We start from the raw sequence: 16,746 nt of genomic DNA, 5'->3' as shown, positions 1-16,746 counted from the left end.
AATTCCTCTCCTGAGCCCAGCCATTGGGAAGGGGAATCCCAAGGAAAGAATTCCCTGCCCTTCATAGAGAATTATTTAGAGAATCACAATGGGGAAGATGAAGCTATACTATCTACAGTTACTAGCTTTCTCTCTAAGGTGGTCCTGGAGTTCATTTAATCATTACAGAATCACAGTTAAGCAGGCTTGTTTAAGGAGGGGTTTTAGTTCTCCTTTTAATCATAATTGAAATGTTAAGTCCATCTTAGTTGAACTGTGGGAGGATTTTCAAAGGAAACTAATCTGTAAAGTACAGGACAAGAATGCCTTGTAATAAAAGAACAAATGGAAGATTTGGCTCTATCTGCTGCTCATATGAGTTAGAACTCAGTAGTCAGTGATGAGTAACAGAGATGAATCATTATTTCTGATTATTGAATACCCTGATCATATAGCTGTCATTTCACCCTTCTCTATGAGCACAGAGAATTCTTGTTGAAGGTACTTTATAAAAGTATTATTAAAGAGATATTTGTCAAAATAGCTCATATTGATAAGTGTATCCTGGCTCCCATCTTCTTAAAGTCAGTGTTTTGAGGCTCATTCTTACAATACACACAGGACTTATTTAACAATCAAATGGGAGGCACTATATTGTCTATACTTCATATATTGTCCCATAGAATGAAACATTTCCCTCTCCTACCTTCTCAGCATCAGCATATGCTATCTCTATATTCTCTCCCATCAAAAGCTGCTTTGGGGAAACAATCTGATGAATTAGGTATAAATGACTAATAAGGTTTAAATATTACGTTTCCCAAGATTATGGCTTTGTGCTAGAGAAACCAACTACTCAAAGGGATTAAACTCCAGTGGCGAAAATTTAGGTGAGTTGGAGAAGGGGTTTTTGTTGTAGAAACCTTTCCAGCCTAAATTCAGCCAGGTTGATCCCCAGTAGGAGTTTAAATGGGCAGTGGGGGGGGGGGGGCAGAGGGAAGACTAGGGACAAGGCAGGTCCTAACCAAGGGACTTGTCTGTTCCTACTATTTATTTAGGTTTGGGAAGCGGGTGGTGGTGGTGGTTAGGCTTCACTTCAATCTGATGCCACATTTAAAGGGGTCTTGAACCAACCTGAGACGAAATGCAACACTGGGATTCCAGATTCCAGCAGGTCTCATGCTGGTCTGGGAGTTACTCTACCCTGGGATGCTTCAGTAGAGTGACCCTTTCAGTTCAGGGCTATACTCGTGACTTAGGTCTGACTCAAACCAGTTTTTGAAAGGGGAGTAGGAAATCCTCGTGACAATTAAATACGGTGTAAACAATATACCAAATTCAGATTTTATACAAGAGCTAAGTTTCATATTCACATAAGAAAGCTGGGGCGCCTGGGTGGCTTAGTCGGTTAAGCGTCCGACTTTCGCTTAGGTCATGATCTCGCGGTTCGTGGGTTCGAGCCCCGCGTCGGGCTCTGTGCTGACTGCCAGCTCAGAGCCTGGAGCCTGTTTCAGAGTCTGTGTCTCCCTCTCTCTCTGACCCTCCCCTGCTCACGCTGTTTCTCTCTCTCTCTCTCTCTCCTAGAAATAAATAAAACATTTAAAAAAAAAAAAAAAAAAGCTTACCTAGCTTGGTGTTACTATTACACCTGACTGCCCTTTCGTTTCCTAGTTTTAGTTAAGTGCCCTCTTACCTCCAGGGCAGCAGTAAGTCTGAACACTGTGGTACTATTTGAGGAAACCTCAACCTCTGCTCTACCCTAAAGAGCTACCTGCGTTAATTCCAGCAGTTATGGAAGCAGTTAAAATGCGGTCACACTAACAGAATGTCTTGAACAGCGCTGTAGTTACTTCAAGTGTTTTCACTAGCGTACAACTCACTTTGGTAAATAATTCTCTGATGGACTTCACGAAGTCCCTCCTTTGGATGCAAGCCAAAAATTATCTACAGGGCATACAGTTCTTTATTCAAACTTGGTAATAAATAATTATCTCTGGCACACAGACGGAAGAACTGAAGCAATGACTTCGGGGACACAGAGACTAATTAGCATCGTTGTACACAGTTAAGTACAGCAGAGACAGGGGGGCGGGGAATGGTTTGTTCCGCATCTATTACGTTCCTTCTCCAGTAAAACAAGGCCGTCTTGTCTGTTAACATATTTAAAGCAGGAACTGCAAAAATGTGCAATGTTATGGTTGAAGCGTTTTCTGCCATATGTGTTGATGGAATGCTTAACAGTCTCTCTCCGCAATAAACGCAAACCCTGCCAGACTGAATTATTAGGGCCAGCGCAATTCAAGACTGCACCACCGAAACCGCTGAGGTGGGAAGCCTACGTCGCTTTCGGAGCGGGTCCAACGCTTCCTCTAACAAAGGCACAATCTTGAGGCAATTTCGCGGGCCATTTTCCCCCTCCCAGCGCCAGCTTTGTCTCCTCGCTGGTGTGAGGCTGAGACTTGGAGGAGCCCCAGCTGCTTTACAGTGCGAGCAAGCTCCGAGCAAGGGCCAGCGTGGGAAGCTCCGCCGAGCCGCCGCTGCGGTTTCCTGCAAGCTGAGCGTGCCATTAGAGGAAGTTGGAGTGCTGCAGTCGAAAGACATACCTGCAGCCTTACAATCGGGGCTGGACTTGAACCCTACGCATCGAGCACCGTCGTATAAAGGGAACTCAGGCGGCCGGGGGCTCTCAGTCTCCCCGTCTCCCCGGGCTGGTGGCGGAGGAGCCGGGGTCGGCGTTGCCAGCGTCCCCCCACCTCAGGCGGCTGGGGGCAGCAGGCAGGCAGGCCTCCCCCGGCCTGGGCCTGCGAGGGCCTGACGCCGCGCCTCGCACGCGAACCGCCGCCGCCGCCGCCGCCGCCGCCGCCGCCGGCCCCTCCCCGCAAGGCCCCGGGCCCGCCGCCCCCCGCCGCCGCCGACGTCGGCCCGCGCCGCCCCCGAGCGCGGTGACTGGCTCGCGCCGGCCTCCAGCCCGGCTGTTGGCGGCTGAGGCGAAGCCGGCGGGAGGCCGCCCCGCCCCCGCCAAGGAGCAGTCGCGCGCAGTCTCTTCCCCCTCACCGCTGGGGCGGTGGCGCTGTTGCCGCCGCGGCCTGTGAGGCAGTCACTCCCCTCCGCCCCAGCTCCCTTCCTCCTCCTTTCTCTCCTCTCCCTCCCTCCCCTCCCACCCCTCCCCTCCCCTCGCAGTCTCTCGCTCGAGTGAATGTGGCGCGGCCGCGCGGGAGGCAGCCTCGGCCCCTGCTGCGGCCCCGCGAGCTTGTGAGGAGACCCAGCCGCCGCCTGCCCCCACCCCCTGCGCTTCCCCGGGGAGCCATCGCCGCCGGGGAAGAAGAACGAGGAAGGGAGCGAAGGGACGGCGGCGGGAAAACGGGAGAGGGAGGAGAAGAGGGTTCGAGGGCAAGTGGAAAAGGCGGGGAGGGACGGACGGAAGAACGGACGGCCCGACAGACTGCCCCGGGAGGGGGCCGCCTTCGAGCTTGCCCGGCCGCTCGGCTCCGGCCCGGGGCGGCCGCGGCGGCGGCGGCGGCGGCGGCGGCGCGGGCGCAGGGCGCGGCAGGCGCTATCGAGACAATAACCCCGCCGCCCGGCTCTGGGGGCGGCGGCGAGGAGGAGCTGGCGGCCTAGCGCGGCCGAGGCTGGCCCAGCGCCCCGGCGGCATCTCGGCCCCAGCCGGCCGGGTTCCGCCGCCGTCGGGTGTGCGCGGCGCGCCGGGCGCCCGGAGCCGGAGGCTCTCGGCTGAGGCCCCGTGCCCTCCCCCTCCCCGGCGTGCGCGGAGCTGGTTTTCCGGGTTCCCCTGGACCGAGCTGGATCCTGCTTCTGCGCCAAGGCAGGAAGTGAGTTTCGCACGGTAATTCCGGGCGGTGTCACGAGTGAAAAGTTGTTTTTTTTTTTTTTTTTTTCGGCGGAGATCCTAGTTAGGGCTGGGAAACTCCTGCTGAAGTCGAGACCAGGAAACCAGCGCGTCTCCCAACCCCCCTCCAAAGCCACCTACTCGTCTTGCTGCGGGAGGCCACTCCACATCCGCTCTCACCGGAGAGAGAAATTCGGCTGGTTCCAAAGTGACTAATGAAGGGAAGGAAATCATGTCAGGCGAAGCCTTGAAAGAGCTGCCCTGAGACACTGCCCGACCGAAAGGTAATTTTCATGAGAAGTGTCTAGAAGTTGCAAACCTCTGGGGCCGGGGAAGAGAAGATACTTTATATAGTCTTTTCTCACTTCTTCCCAAGTTGCCCTAGATTAATCTTTTGTCGTCTCGGACTGGATAGTATTTCAGGTGCTAAAGAGTAGAACTGATTTTTCCTCCTTTCTACCATCTGGACTCTGGTTACTTTAGAAGAGATTGTAAGAATGCGGTGAGAGGAAAAGTTTTGAGCAGTCGGAAGACAGAGTGCCTTTGTTCAGCACTAGGTCCACAAGTTTTAGTTTCCCAGAACATACACAATGTATATTTTCTCTTAAGTTGCTGAACCTTGCAGCTTGTGTTTTGGAAAAAAGTTAGGTCTCTGCAGCGACGGATTTACTGTTGCTGAGATGGCTGCCACATTTGTTTATACTGTTACCGATTATTTGACTTTTGCGTTCATTATATATAGTTTTTTTTTTTAAGTTCCAGCCCTTAGAAATGTATTTCGTTGGATTTTATAAACAAATAAACTTGGCCATTCTTAGTGGGTTTTTTTTGGTGGGTAATATATTTTTTCAGTAACTGGTTCCTTTCAGACATTTACGACCTTATAATACTTATTAGGTTAATTAATCGAAAGCAAGTGTCTGTTTAATTTTTCTTGTAACTGACCTAGGAAGGAGTAGGAGAGACTAAGTATTATGGATAAAGTTGTAATTAAAGAACAACGTAGTTTGATCTGTTAGGGTTTCTCTGCAATTAAGACCAGAATATATAGAAAGGGAAGTAAAATGCTTAAAACGATATTCAGGGGAGTCATATTGATTGTAATAAACATCTGTCCTTTTTGAATAGTACAAGTACTTACATTTTTGTAGTGGCCCAAATGTTTTGGCTGGTTCTGACTAATAAGCGATAGGTACCTTCTCTGGGGGCAGGAATTAGTGAAGCATGGGAGACATTCCTCCAGTCAGTTATACACACTTCTGAACCAATCGGTAGTCTTCACAGATGAAACGAGTTTGTCCGCAACAAACACAAATGGCTTCTTTATTGGTGGTGTTATGCTTAAAATTTGTTTTCCCAGTACTTTTGTGGTAAAGGAGATGTAATACTGTGCTTTTGAATAAATATTAAATACGTATGACATCCTGTTTCTAATTCTGTCTCAACTATAAATTAATGTTTTGTTTGCTCGTGCTACACCATGAAAAAATAGTTGGCATTCTTTAGTTCAGAGAAAAGATAGCTTTTGAAGAGCAGGATCAAATTATTTCACAACTTGTTTGTTATTATGTTAAGTACATTTCAAAATGGAAGTCTTTTGACTATCTATTACTATATATTGTGATTTTGTTCCCCCAGAGCGAAGTCTCTGGAGATCCTTTATAAAAATTTATTGTTTGTTTTATTTATTTGTATTGGTAAGGTTGTGAACCATCAAGTCATTCCTTTTAGGTCCAAGTAGCAGTATCAAGGAACTTGAAGTGTATAACTGATCTACTTTATAGTTTTGGAACATAATATTAGGCAAGGAAAGAGGTTATTCTTGGGCATCTGAAAGAGCAGAAGAAAATAAATGGCATTGAACTTCATTTTCCTTATATGGCTTATACTTGGCCTCAGAGCAACAGAGCCTTAATAGAGCAAGTCTTTTGTAGAGAATTATCACTTTGTGAAGATGTTTCTCTGCATTAGTAAATTTTACAAGTGAAAAGTATCATAGCACTTGAAAGTGACTGCTTAAAACCCTGTTTTTAGGTCAAGTTCTTGGGCTTTTATTTTTTTTTTTTTGAGGGATCAGAAGTTTGTTTAGATGCAGATAGCACACTTTAAAAAATGTGAAATGTTCACCTTTGTAGAACCTTTGATTCTTTTTGTCCCATCAAGGCAAAATTTACTTTGTGGTTTACTGAGATTTTGTTAGTTTAGTACCGAATTAATTTAATGAATTTTAAGCTTTATACTATTGTCAAACTATACATATTTTCAAATCCTTGTTTAAAATGTGATCGTGGTTTGAAAAAAGGTTAAAGAAAATGAAAATCAGTTAAAATATTTTCAAGTGGCTTTTCATTTTGGATATTCTTCTTAGCATTCTATGGGTTTTCTTAGATTAAACTGGCAAATCTAGAGTACTTCCAAAGGTTTTGTTTACATTGCCCAAAATACATATTTAATGGCACTCTTTAGGAAGGCACTTAGGAGTTTTCAGTAGTGATAAACTTAATCCTTCAACTAATTCAAATATTATAAAGTCTCTCTGCTGGTGGAGATGAAACTATTACAAACTTGTATGAAAAGCTTACAGTGGTTCAAATATGGAAACCAAATTTTTATTGCATGCTGTTTCTTAAGTGATAACTGTAGAGAAATTTTACATATATCATTAATAAATCTCTAAATTTACTTCTTTTAACTCAATAGTGATATTGAACTCTTTATAATAAACAATAACTTTAAGAAACACTTAAAAATTTCAAAAAATTAGGTGCATATTTCAGTATTTATTTTAAATGCTTGTAGGGAACATAACAGTTTAAGCTGCTTTGGCTTAGAAACAGATTATGGCACTGTTTACAAAGTAGTTGGGTTTATGCAGAATTTTAGTGATGTTGGATAGGAAAGTAATTTTCTTTTTGTGAGTGCAATGTAGTAGACTCTTTTTAAATATACTTTGTTGATGGCATTTTTCATTTTGACTCTTTTCCATTGCCCATCCGTTTCCCTGTTAGGTGCTTTCCCCCACCCCCCACCCCGTGTTGTAATTTCTAAAGAGGTCTTTCTGTTTTCCTTGCCTGACAACATAAATTGTACCTGGGCTTTGCTGTTCAAAATAGATGATTCAGTTTTTGCATGCACACTCTTTGCTCTTGTCATAGAAATGTATACATGAATTTTGCTCTGTAATACATACTTTTGAATTTTGTAAGGAAATAAGCTCATTACTTCTGACCTCCCACTTTTGTTTGCTTGACTCCACATTTTTTGTTTCTTGGTGCCTTTCGTCACTAACTCTTGACCCATGCTACGCTCATTTTTCATATTTACCTTTAGCTTTCTCCTTAGTCTTGTGTCTCCTAATGGTAAAAAGGAATCTAGCTATTTTTAGGCTTTCTCTTCTAATTTCTTTAGCTTCCTATTTTATAGTTCAGTTCATTTACTTCCCCTATTTTTTCCATGTTCAGCTGTTGTTTCTTGATTATATGTTGTCCTTCCCCTCTTTCTAAACTTTGAGTTCATGCTCATCACCTAAAAAAACTTTTGACAACATGGTAGAAACAATTTATTTGGGGGGCGCTTGGGTGGATCAGTTGCTTAAGCATCCAACTCTTGGTTTCTGCTCAGGTAATGATCTCAGGGTTCATGAGTTCAGTTCAGTCTCTGCTTTGGGCTCTGTGCTGACAGAGCAGAGCCTGCTTGGGATCCTCTCTCCTTCTCTCTGCCCCTCCCGTGCTGTGTGCTCTTTCTCTCTCTCAAAGTAAATTTAAAAACTGATAAAAAAAAAGAAAAAATTTATATGCCCCCATTTAGTAACATCTCTTTTGCAGTTCCAGTCAGTTTACATGCCAGTGTTTTAACCTGATACCCACTAATGTATTTCATTTTTATTTGTTTCCTGAACTTTTTTTTAAATACCCTGTAATTACCTGTTCAGATAACATCGGGTTATTACGTAGTACTGTATTAAGACTCTGTACAAACCCCTATAGCTTCTTGTTTGATTATGCTATTGGCTTCTTAAAATAACAATCCTATATCGCTGTATTTTTCATCTCCCATTTTGTTCCTTTTCTTTCTGTCCTACCTCTGAAGTTAGATGTCTTTTCTGTCTGTTTCACTAAAATTTTGAAATTGGCTTCCTTTGTTTTTATGAAATAAGCACAGTGAAATTCTATCACTCAATTCTTGTCACTTCAGATTTTGTTCCAGGTACCATTGGATGACGGCTTGCAGGCTTTATAAATTGTAGTATGTAAGACAATAGAAAAGATTATCTGAAAATTAAGTTAGTAAAAGAAGACTATCTGGAGATGATGATTTTAGGTATATAGAATGTAGTAGGGAAAAGTAGAAAATAATCAAAAAGACAAGTTATCGAAGTGGGTATAATAACATTTGGGGACATCAGTTCTAGGGACCCTCTTTCTTCAGAGCCCATTTACTTTGGTACATAGCGAATGGGTTGCTGGCTTTTTGCTGTAGTAGAAGTGAGAAAGGCAGCATGCTGAAGTATGACCTTTTGTGTTACCCGGAGGAACTATGAAAATGGAGAGAAGACTGAATAACTTAGGAAATAGTCTCAGACAACTTGCTTTGGGACAGAGTGCCTTATACGTTGAATTTGTCCTTCGGCAAATTCACTCTATTATAGCATAGTATAATTACAGGAAATAGTAGTAGACCTAAGGCAACTGTTCCAAACGTTTTGGTCTTAGGAACCATTTATACTCTTAAAAATTACTGAGAACTCCACTGAGCTTTGTTTTTTAGTGGGTTATATTTATTTTATTTTCCATGTTAAAAAATTTTAAATATCAATTTGTTTAAAGAATCATAAACCATTACTTGTTATGATGACATCAGTAGAATAAAACAAAACAAAACCATCTATTTTCCAAAACAAATCTTAAGCAAAAAGAGTGATATTGTTAAATATTTTTCAAGTCTCTTAAATGTCTGGTTAAATAGAAAACAGCTTGATTCTCATATCTACTTGTATCTACTTGTATATTCAGTATTGTAATATGTTGTTTTGGTTGAAGTATAGGAAGAAAATCCAGATTTTGGACAAGGAAGGAGTATTTTCATAGCCTTCTTAGATAATGGTGGATATTCCTTGATACCACACCAAATTTCTTAAAGGATACCTGCAGTGTCCATTCTGACAGTATATCCGTGAATTTTCCATATCTCGTTATCTGAAAATCCCTTGGTTTATCTTGCACTTTGAGTGAATCTTACCTGTTCATGATTTTGTGCCGTTGTTTGTGAAATAGGGATTCACTAAGTTACATGTTTTCCAAATGTTGATGCATTTCACTAGGTAGTAACAAAAGAAAAAAATTGTTACTATCCCCACTAATTCCATCAAAAAAGTCTTTAGTAGTGTGAAGCTGTCAAGTTCAGGGTGACGTATGAGCATTTTTCACATTTCTAAATTTTCATTTGGAAGTTTGAATATTTATCATTGGTAACAAATACTGTTCGTGTGTTTCCCTTGAAGTTGCAGGCTTAGTTGGTTTATTTTTCAGAAAATGTCTGCCAAATTCCTAAGCTTACAAGCATAGTTTGTCATTTGTTCTTTTAGGTCAAAATGGTGTTTGATGAGAAAAGGCTAAATTACCTCATAATCTGAAGTAATTGTATAAGTGATTTTCCTCGACGTTTTGCCATTTGTTTACATAAAATGTGATAATTCCTTTACATAAAATGTGAAGATATGTATTAAATAGTTGAGATTTAATAAAATTATTATTTTTTATGCTTATTTTTTTAGAGAGATGGAGACAGTTTGAGCAGGGGAGGGGCTGAGAGAGGGAGATACAGAATCCGAAGCAGGCTCCAGGCTCTGAGCTGTCAGCACAGAGCCCAATGCTGGGCTCAAACTCACGAACTGTGATACCATGACCTGAGCCCAAGTTGGACACTTCACCGACTAAACCACTCAGACTCCCCAAAGTTATTTTTCTTGAAGTTTACTTACTCATTTTGAGAAACAGAGAGAAAGAGAAGGAGAGGGCAGAGAGAATCTCAAGCAGGCTCTACATTGTCAGTGCAGAGCTCAGGGCGAGACTCCAACTCATGAACAGTGAGATCATGACCTATGCAGATATCAAGAGTTGGTCACTTAACCGAATGAGCCACCCAGGTGCCCCATGAAATTATTTTTTACTGCTTTCTTAAAGATATTAAGTGAAAGTGTCACTTAAAAGGAAATCTGGAAATTGAAGAGAACAAACTGATAATTACTGGAGGGGAGGTATGCAGGGGAATGGGTTAAACAGGTGATGGGTATTAAGGAGGGCACTTCCGGTGAGCCTGAGTGTTGTAAGTGATGGATCACTAAATTCTACACCTGAAACTGGTATTGTTAACTAGCTGGAATTTAAATAAAATCTTTGGGGGAAAAAAGGTCTGGGAATATGAAGTATTGCTTGTATAGCTTGATGCTGGTGCCTTTGCACTAAGGTGCTAGCAATTTTACCCACCATATTTTTGCACCATTTCTGTTAATATAATGGGAAAGGGCAATTGATGTTTCAATATTATTATGAATATCGTTTTGATTTTGAAGACGCTTTGAAAGCATCTCAGAACTTACAAGGCTCGTGGAGTGCACTTTGTACTTTGAAAACTTAGGTGGATGTTGGGATTTATGGCACTTTCATAACTTCTTTTGCTTGCTTGCTTGTGTGTGTGTGTCTCTCTCTCTCTCTCTCTCTCTCCCTCTCCCTCCCTCTCCCTCCCTCCCCCCCCCCCCCCACCACTCTCCCTCCCTCCCTCCCTTCCCCTCTCTCTCTCCTGGTATTCTGAAAGAATCCTGAGGCTTGATGTTTTAGCTCATCAGTATGGTCTTCATTTCTTTTCAATTACTTTATATAGTGGGGAAGATAGAGTTTCTGGGAACTCTTGCTTTTTTTCATAGGAGTTGAATTTTCTTTTTAGTTTTGTTTTTGGTTTACTTGTAACCTGTTGAATCTCAGAACTTTTTACATTGTCTTCCCTCCTCCCCATCCCTTAGCAGTATAGAAGATTTGATCTTATTGTGCTTAGGTATATCCGTCGTGCTTCTGGTTTTTCCTCAAATGTCAGATTTTTCATTGTGGTTAAAGGTTTCTGTTATGGTCCAGACTGCATGGTATTGGTCATTTCACGGTCTTCTCCCAGCCCATGTAAATCCCTGTTATTCTGGCTTTGGTATATTTATTTAGGTGATGGCTTTCTCCTGTAGGGTATGTGGGTAGCTTGTCCCCTTACACGTGTTTCTTGTCCCTCAGGGGTGTAATACTCCACTGTTTTCACAATTATCCTGCCCAAGTGTCAGATCTCCCACAGTAAGGAGAGCTTGCTGGAGGCCTTAACCATGCAGCTGTTCTTCTATGGTTTTATTACCTGGCTCACTGCCCAGGACACACTTCTGCCAATCCTTCTTGCTAAGGAAACTTACTCTTTTTGTCTCCATTTTTATGCTGCTTTTGTATATGTGGTTCCTCAGATGTGTTGTGTTCTGTCATCCCCCCTCCCCCTACTGCCACTCATTTTTGATTCTCTACAAATTCCATTCTATGTTATTATCTGTAGATATACCCTTCCCTATTACTGCTATAGATTTCTTGTAATTTTTCTTTCATATTTAAAAGTTTGGAATAATGACATATATAGAAAATTTGGAAACATAGTACAAAGAACTTTTCTTTCCCTTAACTGTATGACAGTAAGTTGCCCAGCCAGTAGTCTTTTACCCCCAAATATTATTATTATTTTTTTTACAAACAGGTACATTATGCTATGTAACGACATTAAAACTATCAAATTAGGAAATTAAGAAAGAATACATTACTAACGCCTAAATCTCGCCGGTGTACCTGTGTCTTTTAGAGCAAAAAGATCCACTTTAGAGTCTTGCGTTACATTTAGTTGTCATGTCTTTTAGTTTCTTTTAATCTGAACAATTTCTGTTTACTCTCAAGGATTCGGCACTTTTGAAGATTATAGATCTAGTTATTTTGTAGAGTATCCCTTAATTGTATTTCCATGATGTCATTATGATTAGATCTTTGATCAGATTTTCATGAGATCTTTGATTATATTTAAATTTTTATGGTTAGGTCTTTGGCAGTGTTATCATGGAAGTGGCGATGCATTCTTCTCATTACCTCTTATCAGGTGGTAAGCATTTTCAGTTTTCCCATTTTTGATGATAGTCATTGATTATGTGATTATGGTTGTAATTACCAGGATACCTCCTATGTCAAGGTATTCTTTCCACATTTGTAATTAATAAATATATTGGGGATTGGTCCTTTGGAACTATGTAAACATTTTGTTCCTTAACTTATTTTTAACTTATTCACTTATTTACATCTACATGAATTCGTGGTTAGCTGTTACCTTCTTTGGGTTATAATCCATTATCATTTATTTTGATGCTCAAATGGTTCTTGATTTGGCTATTGAGAACCCCTTCCAGCTGGCTTATTTATTTATTTTCTTTTTGATCTCTTCCTCTTTGTGCTCTTGTTTGTATTTAGCACAGCAGTGTTTCAGAGTTACTGTTAAATTTGTTTCAGTTATTTTTAACAGAAAATGGTACTTAGAAGGCAAGATCTGGGCAGTTCTTGTCTTCATTGCCCTTGGGGTGTTGCATCTTTCAGGCCTTCTTAGTTTATAAAGCTAGGGATTTTTTTTTTTTTTTTTTAGTGTTTATTTATTTAAATTATTTTGAGAGAGAGAGGGAGGGAGGGAATCCCAAGCAGGCTCTGCACTATCAATGTGGAACCTGATATAGGCCTTGAACCCATGAACCATCATATGACCTGAGTTGAAACCAAGAGTTGGATGCCCAGCCAACTGAGCCACACAGGTGCTCCAGCTAGGGGATATTTATATATATACACACATACACATTCACATTTAGAATATATATATATATTATATATATATATATATATTTTTTTAAGTTTTATTTATTTACTTTGAGAGATTGGGTACAAGTGAGGGAAGAGCAGAGAAAGGGAGAGAGAGAATCCCAAGCAGGCTCCACACTCAGCACCGAACCTGATTTGAGGCTCAAACTCATAAATGGTGAGATCATGACCTGAGCCGAAATCAAGAGTTGCACACATAACTGACTTAGCCACCCAGGCACCTCACGAGTATATCTCAATAAATGTAGAATGATTTCTTAATAATACATACAGTTCTAATTTAACACCACAGGGTTCATTTCTCATGTTTTCCCTTTCCATAGCTCTAATTTATCTCTCACACTGAGAACTAGTTTTGTTTCTATACTTTTTTTGGTGAGGGAGATGAAGTAAACATTTGTTCAGATAGACGTTTTCAGATGGAAGCCAAGTTCCTATAGTCAAATTCATTTTCAAAGTATTTCTAAAGTGATAAAATTCTAAGGTGTAATATTTGGTACAATATTTACGTGAAATACTTCATACCTTAGCAATCCCAGGTTGCTATGTGAAAGGTGGATGGAAAGAATCAGTACATTTATTGTCCACACTGGTATGTCCTTGCAGAGGTAATGTTGGAACTCAGTTTTAGTATGAGTGCAGTGATTTTGATGTAACTGTATTTTTCCACATTGAAGTTATATTGTTTGTATGACTCAAAAGTTTGATGCATGTATCTATCTGTTAATGATGTCCTTAGAATTTCAAACCTTAGACTAAAGTCTAGAGGGATAGGTGGGGATCAGATTGTTTCATTTATATTAAGACCAGTGTAAGAAACCTGTAATTTCCTTGCCAAGGCTATCACTTAGCCTAGAGTAAGTTGATTTGACTTCCCCATCCCTGGAGATTATGAAGTGATTTAAGAAGTATACTAGGATATCTTTTTGAGACTGCAATTAAGATTACTCTTAGTCAGGGCGCCTGGGTGGCTTAGTCGGTTAAGCGTCCTACTTTCGCTTAGGTCATGATCTCGCGGTTCGTGGGTTCGAGCCCTGCTTCGGGCTCTGTGCTGACTGCCAGCTCGGAGCCTGGAGCCTATTTCAGTCTGTGACTCCCTCTCTCTCTGACCCTCCCCTGCTCATGCTGTCTCTCTCTCTCTCTCTCTCTCCTAGAAATAAATAAAACATTAAAAAAATTAAAAAAAAAAAAAGATTACTCTTAGTCTTCTAGGAAAAGATAAGGATCCTGGCTTCGGCACATGAGTTCTTTGGGTGTCCTGTTAAATCTCTGGGGACTTTTGTTAATTATCCTGGGACTAACTCGAGAATAACAGAGGCTGTGTTTAGTAGATGCACTTTGATTTGTCAGAGATACTTGATATCAACGTAGTGTCTTGTTTGCTCTTTTGAAAACCATCCCCAAGTTGGAAACCCTGAGAACCTTCTTCCTGACTTTAGTTATTGAAATCAGTTCTTCCTATCAGATTCTTTTAACTGTCTGTAGAGTGAGATATTTTAAGGGAGGCTAGGAAGGCTGGATAAGGCACAAAGCAGTGAGAGTTTTTTGGTAGGCAGAGGGCTAAAAAATTATCGTAATTTTTTTCTGATCATAAAAATTCAAATGGAAAAACATATAGCAAATGAAAATTTTCATAATCCCTTATCAGTGTGTTGTGTTTTCTTCTGAACGCTTCTTTATGTATTCCATTGAGGCTGTGAGCACATATACACATGCGTAAGTATTTTTAAATATAAATGGGAGAATATATTTCATTTATATATTTGGAGATAAAGTAGGCATATATATGTGTTAATTAGCATTAGGATTATTTCTGGGTTGTTATACATGACAGTACTCTACGGAATATATGTTTCTACTACTCTCTGTGCATAAATATTCGCAGTTTTATATGATTTTTTTTCCTGTTGGACAAATATCCTAGTGCATGTGTATAATTCATATTGATTGATAGGAGCGCCTGGGTGGCTCAGTTGGTAAAGTGGCCGACTTCAGCTCAGGCTATGATCTCATGGTTTGTGAGTTCGAGTCCCATGTCCAGCTCTGTGCTGACAGCCAGGAGCTTGCTGTGGATTCTTTGCCTCCTTCTCTCTCTGCCCCTCCCCTGCTTGTGCGCGCTCTCTTTCTCTCTCTCTCTCTCTCTCTCTCTCTCTCTCTCTCTCTCTCTCAAAAATAAACACTTGGGGTGCCTGGGTGGCTCAGTCAGTTAGGCGTCCCGACTTCAGCTCAGGTCATGATATCACAATTTGTGGGTTTGAGCCCCCTGTTGGGCTCTGTGCTAACCGCCAGCTCAGAGCCTGGAGCCTGTTTCAGATTCTGTGTCTCACTCTCTCTCTGACCCTCCCCTGCTCACGCTGTCTCTTAGAAATACATAAAACAATAAACAATTTTAAAAAATAATGAAATAAAATAAACACTTAAAAAATTGTTAGAAGCAAATTCCTTCTGAAGATTTTGTATCAACTTGTATTTCCACCAATAGTATGCAAGAGTACCTTTCTGAGTCCATTTTTGAACAAATTGGATATTAACTGTGTTAAAATACTTGTGCAAATTTGAAACCAGTAATAAGAACATAGGCTTTGAAATCAGATTGCCTAGATTTAAATCTACTACTTACTAATTGTGATGCTGGCAAGTTCAGTATAAGAATTCTCTTAGGAATATTACATTTTTGTGTCCCTTTTATGTTTCAGATAGATTCAGTTGGTTTGTTGATTATATGCTTTAGTTTGCCATATACAAGTTTAAATTTCAGTGTAGTCAAATTAGTAAATATTTATTTTTGGGTTTAATGATATTTTTGGAAAGAATTTGTGCCAAGATTATAAACATAATAACCTAAGTTTTTGGTTTAAGGGTAAAATAATCATCTGGATTTATTTTTACAATATTTCTGTCTAGTTATATCACTGTTTGTTGGGTAAATCATCTTTTTAACTGTAGAGTTCTGTCTTTACCAACAGTAAATTCCCAAATATGCTTAATTTATGTCAAGATTTTCTTTTTGTTGTGTTTTTTGTTATACTATGCTATCTTGATTTTTTTTTTTCTCTTCACTATAGTATGCTTGATATCTGAAAGTGTTGGTTTATCACTGTACTTTTTTTTTTTTTTAAAGGTTTTATTTATTTCTAGGAGAGAGAGAGAGAGACAGCATGAGCAGGGGAGGGTCAGAGAGAGAGGGAGTCATAGACTGAAACAGTTTCCAGGCTCTGAGCTGGCAGTCAGCACAGAGCCCGACGCGGGGCTCGAACCCATGAACCGTGAGATCATGACCTAAGCGAAAGTTGGACGCTTAACCGACTAAGCCACCCAGGCGCCCCGGTTTATCACTGTACTTTAAAATGAACTTTCCAGATGGACTTGAATCATTCTTAGTAAATTTTAAATACTTGTTTGATTGAGAATACTTTAAATTTATAGATTAATTTAGGAAGTACAGTGAAACCTTGATTTGTGATCATAATTCCTTCTGGGAACATCCTTATAATACAAAGCACTCTTATATTAAAGTGAATGTCAAGAACCATTGGCTAAGTTCTGATCAAGTGACATTACTCGTACTACAAGACATTGATCATTTATCAAGTTAAAATTTGATTTTAACTTGCTAGTCTTGACGACATCTTGTGGAATACTCAGAGCACGTTACAATCCAAGGTTTTACTGTATCAATACCTCTAGAGTAGTGGATCTCTTTATAGGAAAGTGTAAGTTATGATGTTCTTCTTGTCATATCTATGTTTTTTTATTAGTAATATGTATTTCCTGTAATTATTAAGGAAGGTTTATATTTTTGCTGTTTTTATTTCCACAAACTTAAGGAAGGATGAGAGCTCTTGCTGTTATGAATGGAGCTGTTTACTAAGTTACATTCTTATTTGGATATTTAAATAGAGATTGATTTTTTTTTTCATATGTTATTACCTACTGTAGTATCCTGAAGACTTTAAAAGAAATTGCTAATAGATTTTTAGTGATGTACTTGGATCTTCT

The 16,746-nt window shown here is 40.3% G+C and overlaps 1 protein-coding gene across 6 annotated transcripts in view; it reads left to right on the top strand.

Moving 5' to 3' along the window:
- Positions 1-3,819: 3,819 nt before the first annotated feature.
- ERBIN (erbb2 interacting protein) overlaps positions 3,820-16,746 on the top strand; it is a 126,991-nt gene continuing 114,064 nt past the window's right edge. For all 6 annotated transcript variants that reach the window (XM_039255520.1, XM_039255519.1, XM_039255517.1 and 3 more), the window contains exon 1: positions 3,820-4,107. The gene's annotated coding sequence lies outside the window, so the exon portion shown is untranslated. The remainder of the gene's footprint in view (positions 4,108-16,746) is intronic.

The sequence above is a fragment of the Hyaena hyaena genome, unplaced genomic scaffold, assembly GCF_003009895.1.
Source record: "Hyaena hyaena isolate Hyena2069 unplaced genomic scaffold, ASM300989v1 scaffold_530, whole genome shotgun sequence".
In the NCBI taxonomy this organism is placed as follows: domain Eukaryota; kingdom Metazoa; phylum Chordata; class Mammalia; order Carnivora; family Hyaenidae; genus Hyaena; species Hyaena hyaena.
This window is presented reverse-complemented; position numbering and strand designations above follow the sequence as displayed.